This window comes from Pristiophorus japonicus, chromosome 9 (genome assembly GCF_044704955.1).
Source record: "Pristiophorus japonicus isolate sPriJap1 chromosome 9, sPriJap1.hap1, whole genome shotgun sequence".
Taxonomy (NCBI): Eukaryota; Metazoa; Chordata; class Chondrichthyes; family Pristiophoridae; genus Pristiophorus; species Pristiophorus japonicus.
Genome location: NC_091985.1, coordinates 217,407,897 through 217,422,719, shown reverse-complemented (window position 1 = coordinate 217,422,719; position 14,823 = coordinate 217,407,897). Strand labels below are relative to the sequence as shown.

General features: G+C 46.6%; 1 pseudogene; it reads left to right on the top strand.

The window, feature by feature from the left end:
* Nucleotides 1–14,823, top strand: part of LOC139274135 (zinc finger protein 721-like) — a 176,741-nt pseudogene that overhangs the window by 50,033 nt on the left and 111,885 nt on the right.

The following is a 14,823-nucleotide window of genomic DNA, read 5'->3' as shown; positions in this document are numbered from 1 at the left end:
AAGATGTCCCTCTGTTCCTCCTTCTCACTAGATCCTCGGTTCCCTAGTACTTTCGGAAGGTTATTTGTGTCTTCCTTCGTGAAGACAGAACCAAAGTTTTTGTTCAACTGGTCTGCCGTTTCTTTGTTCCCCATTATAACTTCACCTGAATCCGACTGCAAGGGACCTATATTTGTCTTCACTAATCTTTTTCTCTTCACATATCTATAGAAGCTTTTGCAGTCAGTTTTTATGTTCCCGGCAAGCTTCTTCTCGTACTCTGTTTTCCCCCTCTGCTGAATTCTAAATTTCTCCCAGTCCTCAAGTTTGCTGCTTTTTCTGGCCAATTTATATGCCTCTTCCTTGGATTTAATACCATCCTTAATTTCCCTTGTTAGCCACGGTTGAGCCACCTTCACCGTTTTATTTTTACTCCAGACAGGGATGTACAATTGCTGAAGTTCATCCATGTGATCTTTAAATGTTTGCCATTGCCTATCCACCGTCAACTCTTTAAGTATCATTTGCCAGTCTACTCTAGTCAATTCATGCCTCAAACCATCGAAGTTACCTTTCCTTAAGTTCAGGACCCTAGTTTTTGAATTAACTGTGTCACTCTCCATCCTAATAAAGAATTCTACCATGTTATGGTCACTCTTCCCTAACGGGTCTCGCACAACAAGATTGCTAATTAGTCCTTTCTCATTACACATCACCCAGTCTAGAATGGCCAGCTTCCTGGTTGGTTCCTCGACATATTGGTCTGGAAAACCATCCCTAATGCACTCGAGGACATCCTCCTCCACCACATTGCTACCAGTTTAGTTAGCCCAATCAATGTGTAGATTAAAGTCATCCATAACTGTTGCACCTTTATTGCATGCATCCCTTATTTCTTGTTTGATGCTGTCCCCAACCTTACTACTACTGTTTGGTGGTCTGTACATAACTCCCACTAGCGTTTTCTGCCCCTTGGTATTCCGTAGCTCCACCTACACTGATTGCACATCATCCAAGCTAATGTCCTTTCTTACTATTGCATTCATTTCCTCTTTAACCAACTATGCCACCCCGCCTCCTTTTCCTTTCTGTATATCCTTCCTAAATGTTGAATACCCCTGGATGTTGAGTTCCCAGGCTTGGTCACCCTGGAGCCATGTCTCCGAAATGACAATTACATCATACCCGTTAACTGCTATCTGTGCAGTTAATTTGTCCATCTTATTCCGAATACTCCTCACATTGAGGCACAGAGCCTTCAGGCTTGTCTTTATACCACACTTTGCCTCTTTAGAATTTTGCTGTAATGTGGCCCTTTTTGCTTTTTGCCTTATGTTTCTCTGCCCTCCACTTTTACTTTTCTTTTTTCTATCTTTTGCTTCTGCCCCCATTCTACTTCCCTCTGTCTCCCTACATAGGTTCCCATCCCCCTGCCATATTAGTTTAACCCCTCCTTAACAGCACTAGCAAACACTCCACCTAGGACATTGGTTCCGGTCTTGCCCAGGTGCAGACTGTCTGGTTTGTACTGGTCCCACCTCCCCCAGAACCGATTCCAATGTCCCAGGAATTTGAATCCCCACCCTGCTGCACCACTCCTCAAGCCACGTATTCATCTGAGCTATCCTGCGATTCCTACTCTGACCAGCACGTGGCACTGGTAGCAATCCTGAGATTACTACTTTTGAGGTCCTACTTTTTAATTTAGCTCCTAGCTCCCTAAATTCATCTTGTAAGACCTCATCCCATTTTTTACCTATATCGTTGGTACCTATATGCCCCACGACAACTGGCTGTTCACCCTCCCTTTTCAGAATGCCCTGCACCCGCTCTGAGAATCCTTGACCCTTGTACCAGGGAGGCAACATACCATCCTGGAGTCTCGGTTGCAGCCGCAGAAACGTCTATCTATTCCCCTTACAATTGATTCCCCTATCACTATAGCTCTCCCACTCTTTGTCCTGCCCTCCTGTGCAGCAGAGCCACCCATGGTGCCATGAACTTGGCTGCTGCTGCCCTCCCCTGGAATTTCTCTAATCTGTGATTTACAAGGACACTTTCCCTGGTTCACAGCAGTTAATTTTCTTCAGTAATTTTCTCATTGTCCCTAAACTCCCCTGCCTGCTGTTAGTTGTTATTTCTTAGTTTCACAATTATAGGTCTAAACATCACACATTATAATCTAACCTATTGTGTTACTCTGGTTTGAGCTTACATTGTGGTTACTAACAGACAAACCCTGTTCTTTCCCCTGATCTGATTACAGATTCCAACAATGGGTTCAGTGAATGGAATGTCTTATCAGTGTTGCCATGGTGACCTGTCTGCAGTGAATCGATTGTTTGAGTTTCTAACTCAGACTAAACTTCTCTTTCCCATGATACACATTATATCAGCCAGTTTATGTCAATGTGTTTTAGCCATGTTATGTTAATATCTCTAAAACCTACAAAGGCTTCAGATACACAAACCTTTAAAAGTAGGAGGACAAGTTGATAAAGTGGTTGTAAGGCACATGGGGTCCTTGGTTTTATAAATAGGGGTGTGGAGTACAAAAGGGCAGAGGTCATGTAAACCTGTACAAATCATTGGTTAGGCTGCAGTTCGAATATTGTGTCAGGTTTTGGGGATCTTACACCAGGAAGGATGTCAAGGCCATGGAGAGGGTGCAGAGAGATTCACCGAGATGATACCAGGGAAGAGAGCCTTTAGTTATCAGGGGAGATTGGAGAAACTGGGGCTCTTTTCATTAGAACAAAGGGGAATTGGAGATCTGAGGGAGGTGGTCAAAATATGATCAGGTAAAGGAGGAAAAACTATTTCCACCAGTCGGTGAGTCAGTAACTCGAGGGCATCAAATTCAAATTGTTAGCGCGAATGTACTCTTCCAAGAATCACTCGTCACTCAGAGTCGGTCCATACATCAAAACGGTTTATTACGCCGGCGGGGAGATGAAGGAACTGGTGGGTCCAGGTACCTCTCTCCACCGAACAAAAGATTTCATGGATTTTTATGTTTTACAACAGTTTACTATGGTTTACTACAGTTACATCAGCCCATTTCGGCCGGACACTATCCAATCATATTGATTATAGATTACATATAGATTCATTTAGACCAATAGATAGAGTTAGTCTCTAAACGTAAAGTGGCTCATGTGTTGCGAGGAATTACTTATGTATCTTGTGACATGGTCCAGGCCCCCCATATCTTACTGTCCTTGGGTGCTGTCTTTGGGTAGCCTCCTTATCTTAGTCCTGTTACAGAATTGTATTGTCCTAACATGACCCAGAACATTTTGTCTGAGGCCTGGCCGATTAGAGACATCTGCAAAGCTTGCTTGTTATTCCTGTGTTAATTAAATTCCGGCCAATTTATAGGGGAAACAAAGCCCAATTGTCAGAATGAACAAGATTCAGTCCCGATGTGATTAACAGCAGAATCCAACCCCGCAGTCACATGTGAACTTGCTGGTGTTTCAGCCGGTTGGATGGATCAGAGAATCCCCTCCCACACACAGAGCAGGTGAACGACCTCTCTCCAGTGTGAGTGCGTTGGTGCATCATCATGATTTGTGATTTTAAAGCTCTTCTCACAGAAACAACAGTTATCAGTTTCCAGGAATCCGGTCTCTTTCAGCTAACAGAAATCCCTTGAGGCTTCACGGACAGCCATTTTTATGCACACATTTAATATTTAGTTCTAAACCTTATGCTACAGGTGCCGCTGCCCGAGGGGAAAATCTTTCCGCTATAACAATAAATCATCACCAAAAGGCACAGACCCAGGGAGGAACTATCGAGCACACTGTACAACAATGTTCAGGACACTCACTGTCCCCCTGGATCTGTGTCCAGGGAGAAGCTGATGGGTTTCTCTTATCTTTGGGTTAAATTTTGTTCTCATCGAGGTTATGGATGTCAGTGCCGGGGAAATGAGGTATTCTGAGCATGTAATGTCTGCCTGAAACACTCTCCAGTCAGGTACAGCATGGGTTACATACAGAGTAAAGCTTCCTCTACACTGTCCCATCAAACACTCCCAGGGCAAGTACAGCATGGGTTAGATACAGAGTAAAGCTCCCTCCACACTGTCCCATCAAGCAATCCCAGGACAGGTACAGCACAGGATTGCTGCACTGTTAGTGTTGCCATCTTTAAGATGAGGCATTCAACCGAGGCTCCATCAGCCCTCAACCAATATCACTCAAACAGATTATCTGGTCATTGCTTTCATGGCAGCTTGCTGTGCACAAATCATCTGCTGCTTTTCCGATACTACAACAGTGAATACACTTCAAATGTACTTTGATGTTGTTGTACTTCATTGGCTGTAAAGCACTTTGGGACATCCTGAGGTCATGTGAGGTGCTACATAAGGACAGGTCTTTGTTAAATGGAGGAGAAAAGTTCCAAAAAAAAGGAACAGTTGGTAACAGGACAGCAATTAGCCTCCTCTTATCTTGGAGAAATCAAGGAATCGACAAATTGTGTGTTGGAACAAAGCTGATTATTTGTCAGATATCCAGAAAATTAAACTCCGGCCAATTTATAGGGGAAACAAAGCCCAATTGTCAGAATGAACAAGGTTCAGTCCCGATGTGATTAACAGCAGAATCCAACCCTGCAATCACATGTGAACTTGCTGGTGTTTCAGCCGGTTGGATGGATCAGAGAATCTCCTCCCACACACAGAGCAGGTGAACGGCCTCTCCCCAGTGTGAGTGCATTGGTGCATCATCAGATGATTTCTGATTTTAAAGCTCTTCTCACAGTCAGAACATTTAAATGGTCTCTTATTGGTGTGAACAAGCTGCTGTACAGTGAGGTTGGATGACTGAGTGAATCGCTTTCCACACACACAGCAGATGAATGGTCTCTCCCCTGTGTGGATACGTTGGTGTATCATCAGCTCCATTTTGGTTTTAAAGCTCTTCTCACAGTCAGAACATTTATATGGTCTCTTATCAGAGTGAACAACTTGGTGTGCAGTGAGGCTGGATGAACGAGTGAATCTCTTCCCACACTCTGAGCAGGTGAACGGCCTCTCCCCAGTGTGAGTGTGTTGGTGCATCATCAGTTGATTTCTGCTTTTAAAGCTTTTCTCACAGTCAGAACATTTAAAAAGCCTCATATTGGTGTGAACAACTTGGTGTGTAGTGAGATTGCATGACTGAGTGAATCCCTTCCCACATACAGAGCAGGTGAACGGCCTCTCCCCTGTGTGAAAGGATTGGTGTCTCATCAGACTATTTCTGCTTTTAAAGCTCTTCTCACAGTTAGAACATTTAAAAGGCCTCTTACTGGTATGAATAAGGAGGTGTGTAGTGAGCTGGGATAACTGAGTGAATCCCTTCCCACACATGGAGCAGGTAAACAGCCTCTCCCCAGTGTGTACTCGCTGGTGTTTCAGCAGATCAATTTTGGTTTTAAAGCTCTTCTCACAGTCAGAACATTTAAAAGCTCTCTCATCAGAGTGAACAAGTTGGTGTGACAGTAGGTTCGCTGAACAAGTGAATCCCTTCCCACACACGGAGCTGGTGAACGGCCTCTCGTCAGAGTGAACAAGTTTATGGCGCCTCAGCTCCCCGGAGCTTTTAAAGCACTTCCCGCAGTCCGGACATTTAAAAGGTCTCTCGTCAGTGTGAACTCGCTGGTGTGTCTTCAGCTGGGAAGAAATAGTGAATCCCTTCCCACACACGGGGCAGGTGAACGGCCTCTCCCCGGTGTGACTGCGTCGATGAATTTCCAGCAGGGACGGGGAACGGAATCCATTTCCACAGTCCTCACATTTCCACCGTTTCTCCGTGGTGCGGGTGTCCTTGTGTCTCGCCAGGTTGAACGATCAGTTGAAGGCTCGTCCACACACACAACACGTGTACGGTTTCTCCTCGCTGTGAATGGTGCAATGTTTTTTACGGCTGTGTAACTGGCTAAAGCTCTTTCCTCAGGCAGTGCACTGAAACACTCTCACTCGGGTATGTGTGTCTCGGTGCTTTTCCAGTCACACTGATGTTTGATATCTTTTCCCACAGACAGAACAGACAAACATTTCTCCTTCCACATTCAAAGGCCAATGATATTCAGGTAACGATGAATCGAGTGACTCTGTCAGATCTTGATGTGACGTTTGGCTTGAGTTTCCCGTCTGTATATCCTCCCCTTCTAATACGCTGTAAAAGAGTTTACAAAAGTCATCAATGTAAGTTCGGGGTAGGTAGAAAATCTAAACAGACAATTCCAGCTTCTATGGAATATTCTTTCCTCTCTTGTTCCCACAAATGTGTGATCCAATCAAACTAAGAGAAGCCAAAATAAGCAACAAAAGCAAAGGGCACCTTCCCAACTGAACCAGAATGTTGTTTCCAGTGTGTATGAGACACTCTATACCCTGAGGTGCCACCGTCGCGGAAGGCATCAAGGAACCAGTGCACACCACATGCTCCCTCTCCAGGGCCATCCAGGCATCGACAAGGCAAAAGACCACAAGAATTAGGTGCAGGAATAGGCCATACGGCCCCTCGAGCCTGCTCCACCATTCAATATCATGGTTGATCTTTAAACTCAGCTCCACCTTCCTGCCCTATCTCCATATCCCTTGATACCCCAGAGTCCAACAATCTATCTATCTCAGTCTTGAATATACTCAATACCTCAGCACCCACAGTCCTTTGGGGTGGAGAATTTCAAAGATTTACAACCCTCTGAGTGAACAAATTCCTCCTCATCTCAGTCTTATATGGCCAACCCCTTTATCCTGAGACTGTGGGCCCTATTCCTAGATTCTCCAGCCAGGGGAAACAACCTCTCAGCATCTACCCTGTCAATGCCCCTCAGAATTTTACATCTTTCAATGAGATCCCCTCTTATTCTTCTAAACTCCAGAGAGTATGGGCCCATTCTGCTCAATCTCTCCTATTAGGACAATACCCCCATCCCGGGAATCAATCTGGTGAACTTTCATTGCACTCCTCAGATAAGGACCCCAACACTGTGCACACTACTGCAGGTGTGGTCTCACCAAGGCCTTTTACAGTTGTAGCAAGACTTCTTTACTGTTGTACTCCAACCACCTTGCAATAAAGGCCAACATGCCTTCCGAATTGCTTGCTGTACCTGCATGCCAGCTCTCTGTGTTTCCTGTACAAGGACACCTAAATCTCTCTGAACACTGACATTTATTAGTTTTTCACTTTTTAAAAATATTCTGTTTTTCTATTCTTCCTACCAAAGTGAATAACCTCACATTTCCCCATATTATATTCCATCTGCCACCTTATTGCCCACTCACTGAATCTGTCCATATCCCTTTGCAGGCTATTTGCATCCTCCTCACAGCGTACTTTCCCACCTGGCTTTGTATCGTCAGCAAACTCGGATACATTGTACTTGATTCCTTCATCCAAGTCTTTAATATAGATTGTAAATAGCTGAGGCCAAAGCACTAGCACCCCACTAGTTACAGCCGGCCAGCCGGATAATAACCCGTTTATCCCTACTCTCTGGTTAACGGACGGAAAACAATCCTCTATCCATGCTAATATATTACCCCCAACTCCATGTGGCACATCAAATGCATTTTGGAAATCCTGCACTATTACATCCACTGGTTCCCCTTCATCCACCCTGCTAGTTACATTCTCAAAAAAGGTAATAAATTTGTTCAACACGATTTCCCTTCCATAAAATCATGTTAACTCTGCACAACCAGACCATGTTTTTCTAAATGCCCTGTTACCACTTCTGTAGAAATGGATTCCAGCATTTTCCCAATGACTGATGTCAGGCTAACTGGCCCATAGTTCCCCGTTTTCTCTCTCCCTCCTTTCTTGACCGTGGAAGTGAGGCAGGCAGCCAGAGTGACCCACCCCCGGGCCCCGCCCATCCTGGACCTACAAGTTGCTGTTTTAGCCAGGCCCAGGAGAAGAACCTCCGCCTTACCCACCCTCACTCCGCACCGGACGACCAAAGATTAGGAGCACAGAGCTAAAGTGTAACCAAGAGTTAAGGAGCAGCCCCTTCAGGTAACTATCGAGGGGCTGCAACTTCTCACACTGAATATATACATGGCCCATGGACTCCTCTAGGCCACAAACATCACAGACGGCCTGGGAGTAGGATGAAGCAGAAAAATAATGCGTATGACAGATGTCAGGTCGAGAATACATCTGAGAGATCTAACGGTTTATGTGCACAAATCATTGAAGGTGGCAGGACCGGTTATGAAAGCAGTTCAAAACGCTTCCGGGATCCTAGGCTTCATGAATAGAGGTATAGAGTACAAAAGCGTGGAAATTATGATCAACCTGTATAAAAGACTGGTTCGGCCTCAACTGGAGTAGTGTGTCCAATTCTGGGCACCACACTTTAGGAGCGATGTGAAGGCCTCAGAGAGGGTGCAGAAAAGATTTACGAGAATGATGCCAAGGATGAGGGACTTCAGTAATGTGGATAAACTAAGAAGCTGGGGTTGTTCTCCTTAGAGCAGAGCAGATTTAATAGAGGTGTTCAAAATCATGCGGGGTCTGGACACAGTAGATAGAGAGAAACTGTTTCCATTGGTGGAAGGGTCAAGAACCAGAGCAAGTGGTCAGGATCCGGAATGCACGGCCTGAAGGGGTGGTGGAGGCCAAGTCAAAAGGGAGTTGGATAAGTACCTGAAGGAGGGAAATCTGTAGGTCTAGGGGGCAAAGGCAAGTGAGTGGGACTAGCTGAGGTGCTCTTGCAGAAAGCCGGCAACGGTTTGATGGGCTGAATGTCCTTCTGTGCTGTAACCATTCTATGATTCTAACGACACCTAGCTCTACCTCACCACCACTTCTCTTGACCCCTCCACAGTCTCTAATTTGTCAGACTGCTTGTACGACATTCAGTACCAGGTGAGCAGAAATTTCCCCGTCACAAACTCCGGTCTCTAGCCACCAACTCCATCCCTCCCTCTAGCATCTGTCTGAGGCTGAACCAGACTGTTCGCAAACTTGGTGTCATATTTGACCCTGAAATGGGCTTCCGAGCACATATCTGCACCTTAACTAAAATCGGCTATTTCCACCCCCATAACATTGCTCGTCTCCGCCCTTGCCTCAGCTCATCTGCTGCAGAAGCCCTCAAGCAGGCCTTTGTTATCTCGAGACTTGACTACTCCAACAAACTCCTGGCTGGCCTCCCACAATCTACCCTACGTTATCCTGAGGTCATCCAAAACTCGGCAGCCCATGTCCTAATTCGCACCAAATCCCGTTCATCCATCACCCCTGTGCTTGCTGACCTACACTGGCTCCATTTTGCAACACCTCAATTTCAAAATTCTCATCCTTGTTTACATATACCTCCATGGGCTCGCCCCTCCCTATCTCTGTAATCTCCTTCAGCCTCATAAGCCCACATCTCCCCATTTATCTGATCTCCTCAAATTCTGCCCTCTTGAGGATCCCTAATTATAAAAACTTAAACCATCGGTGGTCCTGCCTTCTGCCTAGGCCCAAAACTCAAACTCCCTCACTCTGCAGGTAGGAGGTTTAGAGGGCAAATTTCTTCACCCAGAATTTGGTGGGAGTCTGGAACTCACTGCCTAAAAGGGTGGTCGAGACAGAAACCATCATAATAGTTGAAAAGAACTTGGATCTGCACTTGAAGTGCCGTAACCTACAGGGCTATGGACCAAGAGCTGGAAAGTGGGATTAGCCTGGATAGCGGTTTGTCGGCTGGCGCGGACGCGATGGGCCGAAATGGCCTCCTTCCATGCTGTAAATTTCTGTGATTCTATGATTCTAAATCTCTTCGCCTCGGTGACAAATTATTCTCTTTCACACTCCTGTGAAGTGCCTTTGGATATTTTATTACATTAAAGATGCAATATAAATAGAGGTTACTGTTGTGAGGTGATGAAGAGCCTGTTGCCCAGGTTACTGCTGTGAGGTGATGAAGAGCCTGTTGCCCTAGTTACCGTTGTGAGGTGATGAAGAGCCTGTTGCCCAGGTTACTGCTGTGAGGTGATGAAGACCCTGTTGCCCGGGTTACCGCTATGAGGTGATGAAGAGCCTGTTGCCCAGGTTACCGCTGTGAGGTGATGATGCGTCTGTTGCCCAGGTTGCTCCGTCTCGCGAGCACTGTGACCTCGAAGCCTCGCCCACTCATTGTTCCTGCCCAAGGTGGCCGCGCATGTGTCGTGACCCCGCCTTGTGCAAGATGGCAGCCAGTGATCCCGCTGACCCGGGCCTGTCACCGCGGGGCAAACACGGGGCCTGCGGACTCTTATTCTAAGCCCGAGGCCTACTCCGGGTGTTTATTAAGCTCCCCGGCCCACCCGTGGGTCTACAACCTCCCCCGCGCCCACAATCTCCTACCACCTTCCCGAAGCGTCTCTTCGACCAACGTTCGCCTTCTGCAGCCACGCATGCTCAGTGAGGGAGATCCAGGCCCCGCCTCTCACTCACTCCAATTGGTTGGAGGACCAACCGCCCGCCCGGTCCTCCAGCCCCACCCCCGCTCTTCCTATTGGTCTGGAGCTGGTGTCAATCTCCCGGGCAGTGTGAGCTGAGCATGCGCAGAGTGAGCACTGGAGACACACGGACGCTGAGATGAGCTCAGGCTGGAGCCGGAGTCTGCACCGGGTGAGAATCAGCGGGGCGCAGGGGAGTCATCGATCGGCAAGTGGGCGGGGAGGCTTCATAAACAACTGGTGTAGGCCGCAAGCCCCGAGTAATAACCCAAAACTTCTGCGTTTGCAGCGATGGCTTTTTTCTCCCTGTAACAGGCCATGATTAACCACCATCTTTGTGCAGGAAGGCGGGAAAGTTCAGAGTGCAGCCCGCTCACTTCATGGCGTAACAGCGCACGGCAACAATGAGTGGGCGGGGCTCCAGTGCCCAGGACTAAAATCGTTGTCTCATTTATTTCATTCCCACTCTCCCCACACCGTATTTCTCACCATCTGTCCAGAAGGCGTTGGTAAGTGCCCAGCTTATGGTTTACATCCCACACAATTCTAACAGAAAAGCCCCAGAGCTGGGTCCCCTTGTATACTCCCAGGGTTAGACTCCCCATGTATAGTCCCAGGGTTAGAATCCCCATGTACAGTCCCAGGGTTAGAATCCCCATGTACAGTCCCAGGGTTAGAATCCCCATGTACAGTCCCAGGGTTCGAATCCCCATGTTCAGTCCCAGGGTTAGAAGTCCCATGTACAGTCCTCGGTTCGAATCCCCATGTTTAGTCCCAGGGTTAGAATGCCCATGTGCAGTCCCAGGTTTGGAATCCGGTGCACGGAAGTGGAAATTCAGCTTCGGGGTTACAAGATTCATCGGTCACAGGAGAGAAGAATAATTCACTGATAAGCCCTTTAAAATTTTTGTGGTCAGGTATTCAAATTCCCAGTAACTCTAATCCTGGGTTTAAAGGAGGGATGAGCTGTGTTTAAATCAAATAGTCTCTTTGGAGATTCTCAGAGAAGAATCTGGTCAGCTTGAAACTCTGAAAGTGAAATAGTTGGTTGTAAATTTCCAATTAGTTGTTTTTGACCAGGGAGGGGGAATTCTGTAACAAGGAACCGGGCACGATTTGAAAGGTTTTATCAAAGGGTTAGAGGGACTCTTACATTTGGGATCTTTATTTTGTCCACTTGAGTTAAGATAACAGACTTCCTCCTGTGAATATAGAGCTGGAGTATTAGGCCGTGATCTGTTTATATGTTCATCTTCTATTAAATACATTTGCTGAGCGAATTTAAATTTAAAACTTAGTTTGCAGGCGTGATGCTCTATTCGCACATCAAAGATGAGAGAGATGCTGTGAGGCACACGCTAAGTTCCTAGCTGAAAGTGATTAACAGTATATGTTTTGTGTTAAATGATCCCGGGCATGTGAAGGCACATTGTATAGAAACTAGAATTGTCTGTTCTGTATTTCTATCCTGTACTTAGTGATGACTTTTGTATACTCCTTTTACAGTGTTTTAGAAGGAGAGGATTTTTAGATGGGAAACTCAAACCAAACATCATATCAAGATCTGACAGAGTCACTCAATTCATCAGGACCTGAATATTATCGGTCTTTGAATGTGGAAGGAGAAATGTTTGTTTGTTCTGTCTGTGGAAAAGGATTTCAACAAACATCAGTGTGACTGGAAAAGCACTGAGACACACACACCCGAGTGAGAGTGTTCCAGTGCACTGACTGCAGAAAGGGCTTTAACCAGTTACACAGCCTGAAAAAACATCGCACCATTGACAACGAGGAGAAACCGTACACGTATTGTGTTTGCGAACGAGGTTGGAGAGACAAAAGGACACCCGCACCACGGAGAAAGCGTGGAAATGTGGGGAATGTAGGAAGGGCTTCAATTACCAGAATGAGCTGGAGATTCATCGACGCAGTCACACCGGGGAGAGGCCGTTCACCTGCTCCGTGTGTGGGAAGGGATTCACTCATTCATCCGGCCTCCTGAATCACCAGCGAGCTCACACCGGGGAGAGGCCGTTCATTTGCTCAAAATGTGGGAAGGGATTTACTCAGTCATCCAACCTGCTGGCACACAACAAGCAAGTTCACACCGGGGAGAGGCTGTTCACTTGCTCAGAGTGTGGAAAGGGTTTCACTGATTCATCCAGCTTGCTGAAACATCAGCGAGCTCACACCGGGAAGAGATCATTCACCTTCTCCGTGTGAGAGAAGTGATTCAGTCGGTCATCCAACCTACTGGCGCATAAACGAGGAAAGCGTGGAAATGTGGGGAATGTAGGAAGGGCTTCAATTACCAGAATGAGCTGGAGATTCATCGACGCAGTCACACCGGGGAGAAGCCGGTCACCTGCTCCGTCTGTGGAAAGGGATTCACTGCGCTAGCCAGTCTCCAGAAACACCATTTAATTTACACTGTGGAGAGGCCGTTCACCCGTTCTGAGTGTGGAAAGGGATTGACTCTGTCCTCCACAAACTGCTGGCACACAACAAGTAAGTTCACACTGAGGACAGGCCGTTCACCTGCTCAGAATGTGGGAAGGGATTCGCTCTGTCATCCGTCCTCCTGAAACACCAGCGAGTTCACACTGGGGAAAGACCGTTTACTTGCTCCAAATGTGGGAAGGGATTCACTCGGTCATCCGACCTGCTGGTACACAACAAGCGAGTTCACACTGGGGAGAGGCCATTCTCTTGCTCAGTTTGTGGGAAGAGATTCATTGTGTCATCTGACCTCCTGAGACGCCAGCGAGTTCACAATTGACTGCAGGGGCTGGAATCTGCTGTTAAATCACATCTGTTACTGAACCATGTTCATTCTGGCAGTTGGAAGTTTGTTTCTGCCGAGGTTAATAACCCAATAACTGGGCTATAGTTTGATATTCTGTAAATGTCAAATAAATCAGCTTTCTTTTAAACACCGTGTGCCTTGTCCTTGATATCGCAAATGATAAGACGAGCTGATTGAGGACTTAAACATACAAAATAGGTGCAGTAGGCAATTTGGCCCTTCGAGCCTGCACCGCCATTCAATAAGATCATGACTGATCATTCCTTCACTATCCCTTTCCTACTTTCTCTCCATACCTCTTGATCCCCTTAACTGCAAAGGCCATATCTAACTCTCTCTTGAATATATCCAATGAACTGGCATCAACAACTCTCTGTGGCAGGGAATTCCACAGGTAACAACTCGCTGAGTGAAGAAGTTTCTCCTCATCTCAGTCCTAAATGGCCTACCCCTTATCCTAAGACTATGTCCCCTGGTTCTGGACTTCCCCAACATCGGGAACATTCTTACGCATCTATCTTGTCCAGTCCCGTCAGAATCTTATACGTTTCTATGAGATCCCCTCTCATCCTTCTATACTCCAGTGAATAAAGGCCCAATTGATCCAGTCTCTCCTCATATGACAGCCCAGCCATCCCTGGAATCAGTCTGGTGAACCTTCACTGCACTCCCTCACTAGCAAGAACGTCCTTCCTCAGACTAGACGACCAAAACTGAACACAATATTCTAGGTGAGGCCTCACTAAGGCCCTGTACAGCTGCATTAAGACCTCCCTGCTCCTATATTCAAATCCCCTAGCTATGAAGGCCAACATACCATTTGCCTTCTTTACTGCCTGTGGTACCTGCGTGCCCACTTTCAATGACTGATGAACCATGACACCTAGGTCTCGTTGCACCTCTCCTTTTCCTAGTCTGCCGCCATTCAGATAATATTCTGCTTTGGTGTTTTTGCCCCCAAAATGGATAACCTCACATTTATCCACATTATACTGCATCTGCCATGCATTTGCCCACTCACCTAACCTGTCCAAGTCACCCTGCAGCCTCTTAGCACCCACCTCACAGCTCACACCGCCACTCAGTTTAGTGTCATCCGCAAACTTTGAGATTACACTCAATTCCTTCATCTAAATCGTTAATGTACATTGTAAAGAGCCGGGGTGCCAGCAATGAGCCCTGCGGCACTCCACGAGTCACTGCCTGCCATTCTGAAAAGGACCCGTTTATCCCGACTCTCTGCTTCCTGTCTGCCAACCAGTTCCCTATCCACGTCAGTATATTACCCCCAATACCATGTGCTTTGATTTTGCACACCAATCTCTTGTGTGGGACCTTGTCAAAAGGCTTTTGAAAGTCCAAATACACCACAGCCACTGGTTCTCCCTTGTCCACTCTGCTAGTTACATCCTCAAAAAATTCCAGAAGATTTGTCAAGCATGATTTCCCTTTCATAAATCTATGTTGACTTGGTCCGATCCTGTCACTGCTTGCCAAATGTGCTGCTATTTCATCCTAAATAATTGATTCCAACATTTTCCCCACTACTGATGTCAGGCTAACCGGTCTATAATTATCCATTTTCTCTCTCCCTCCT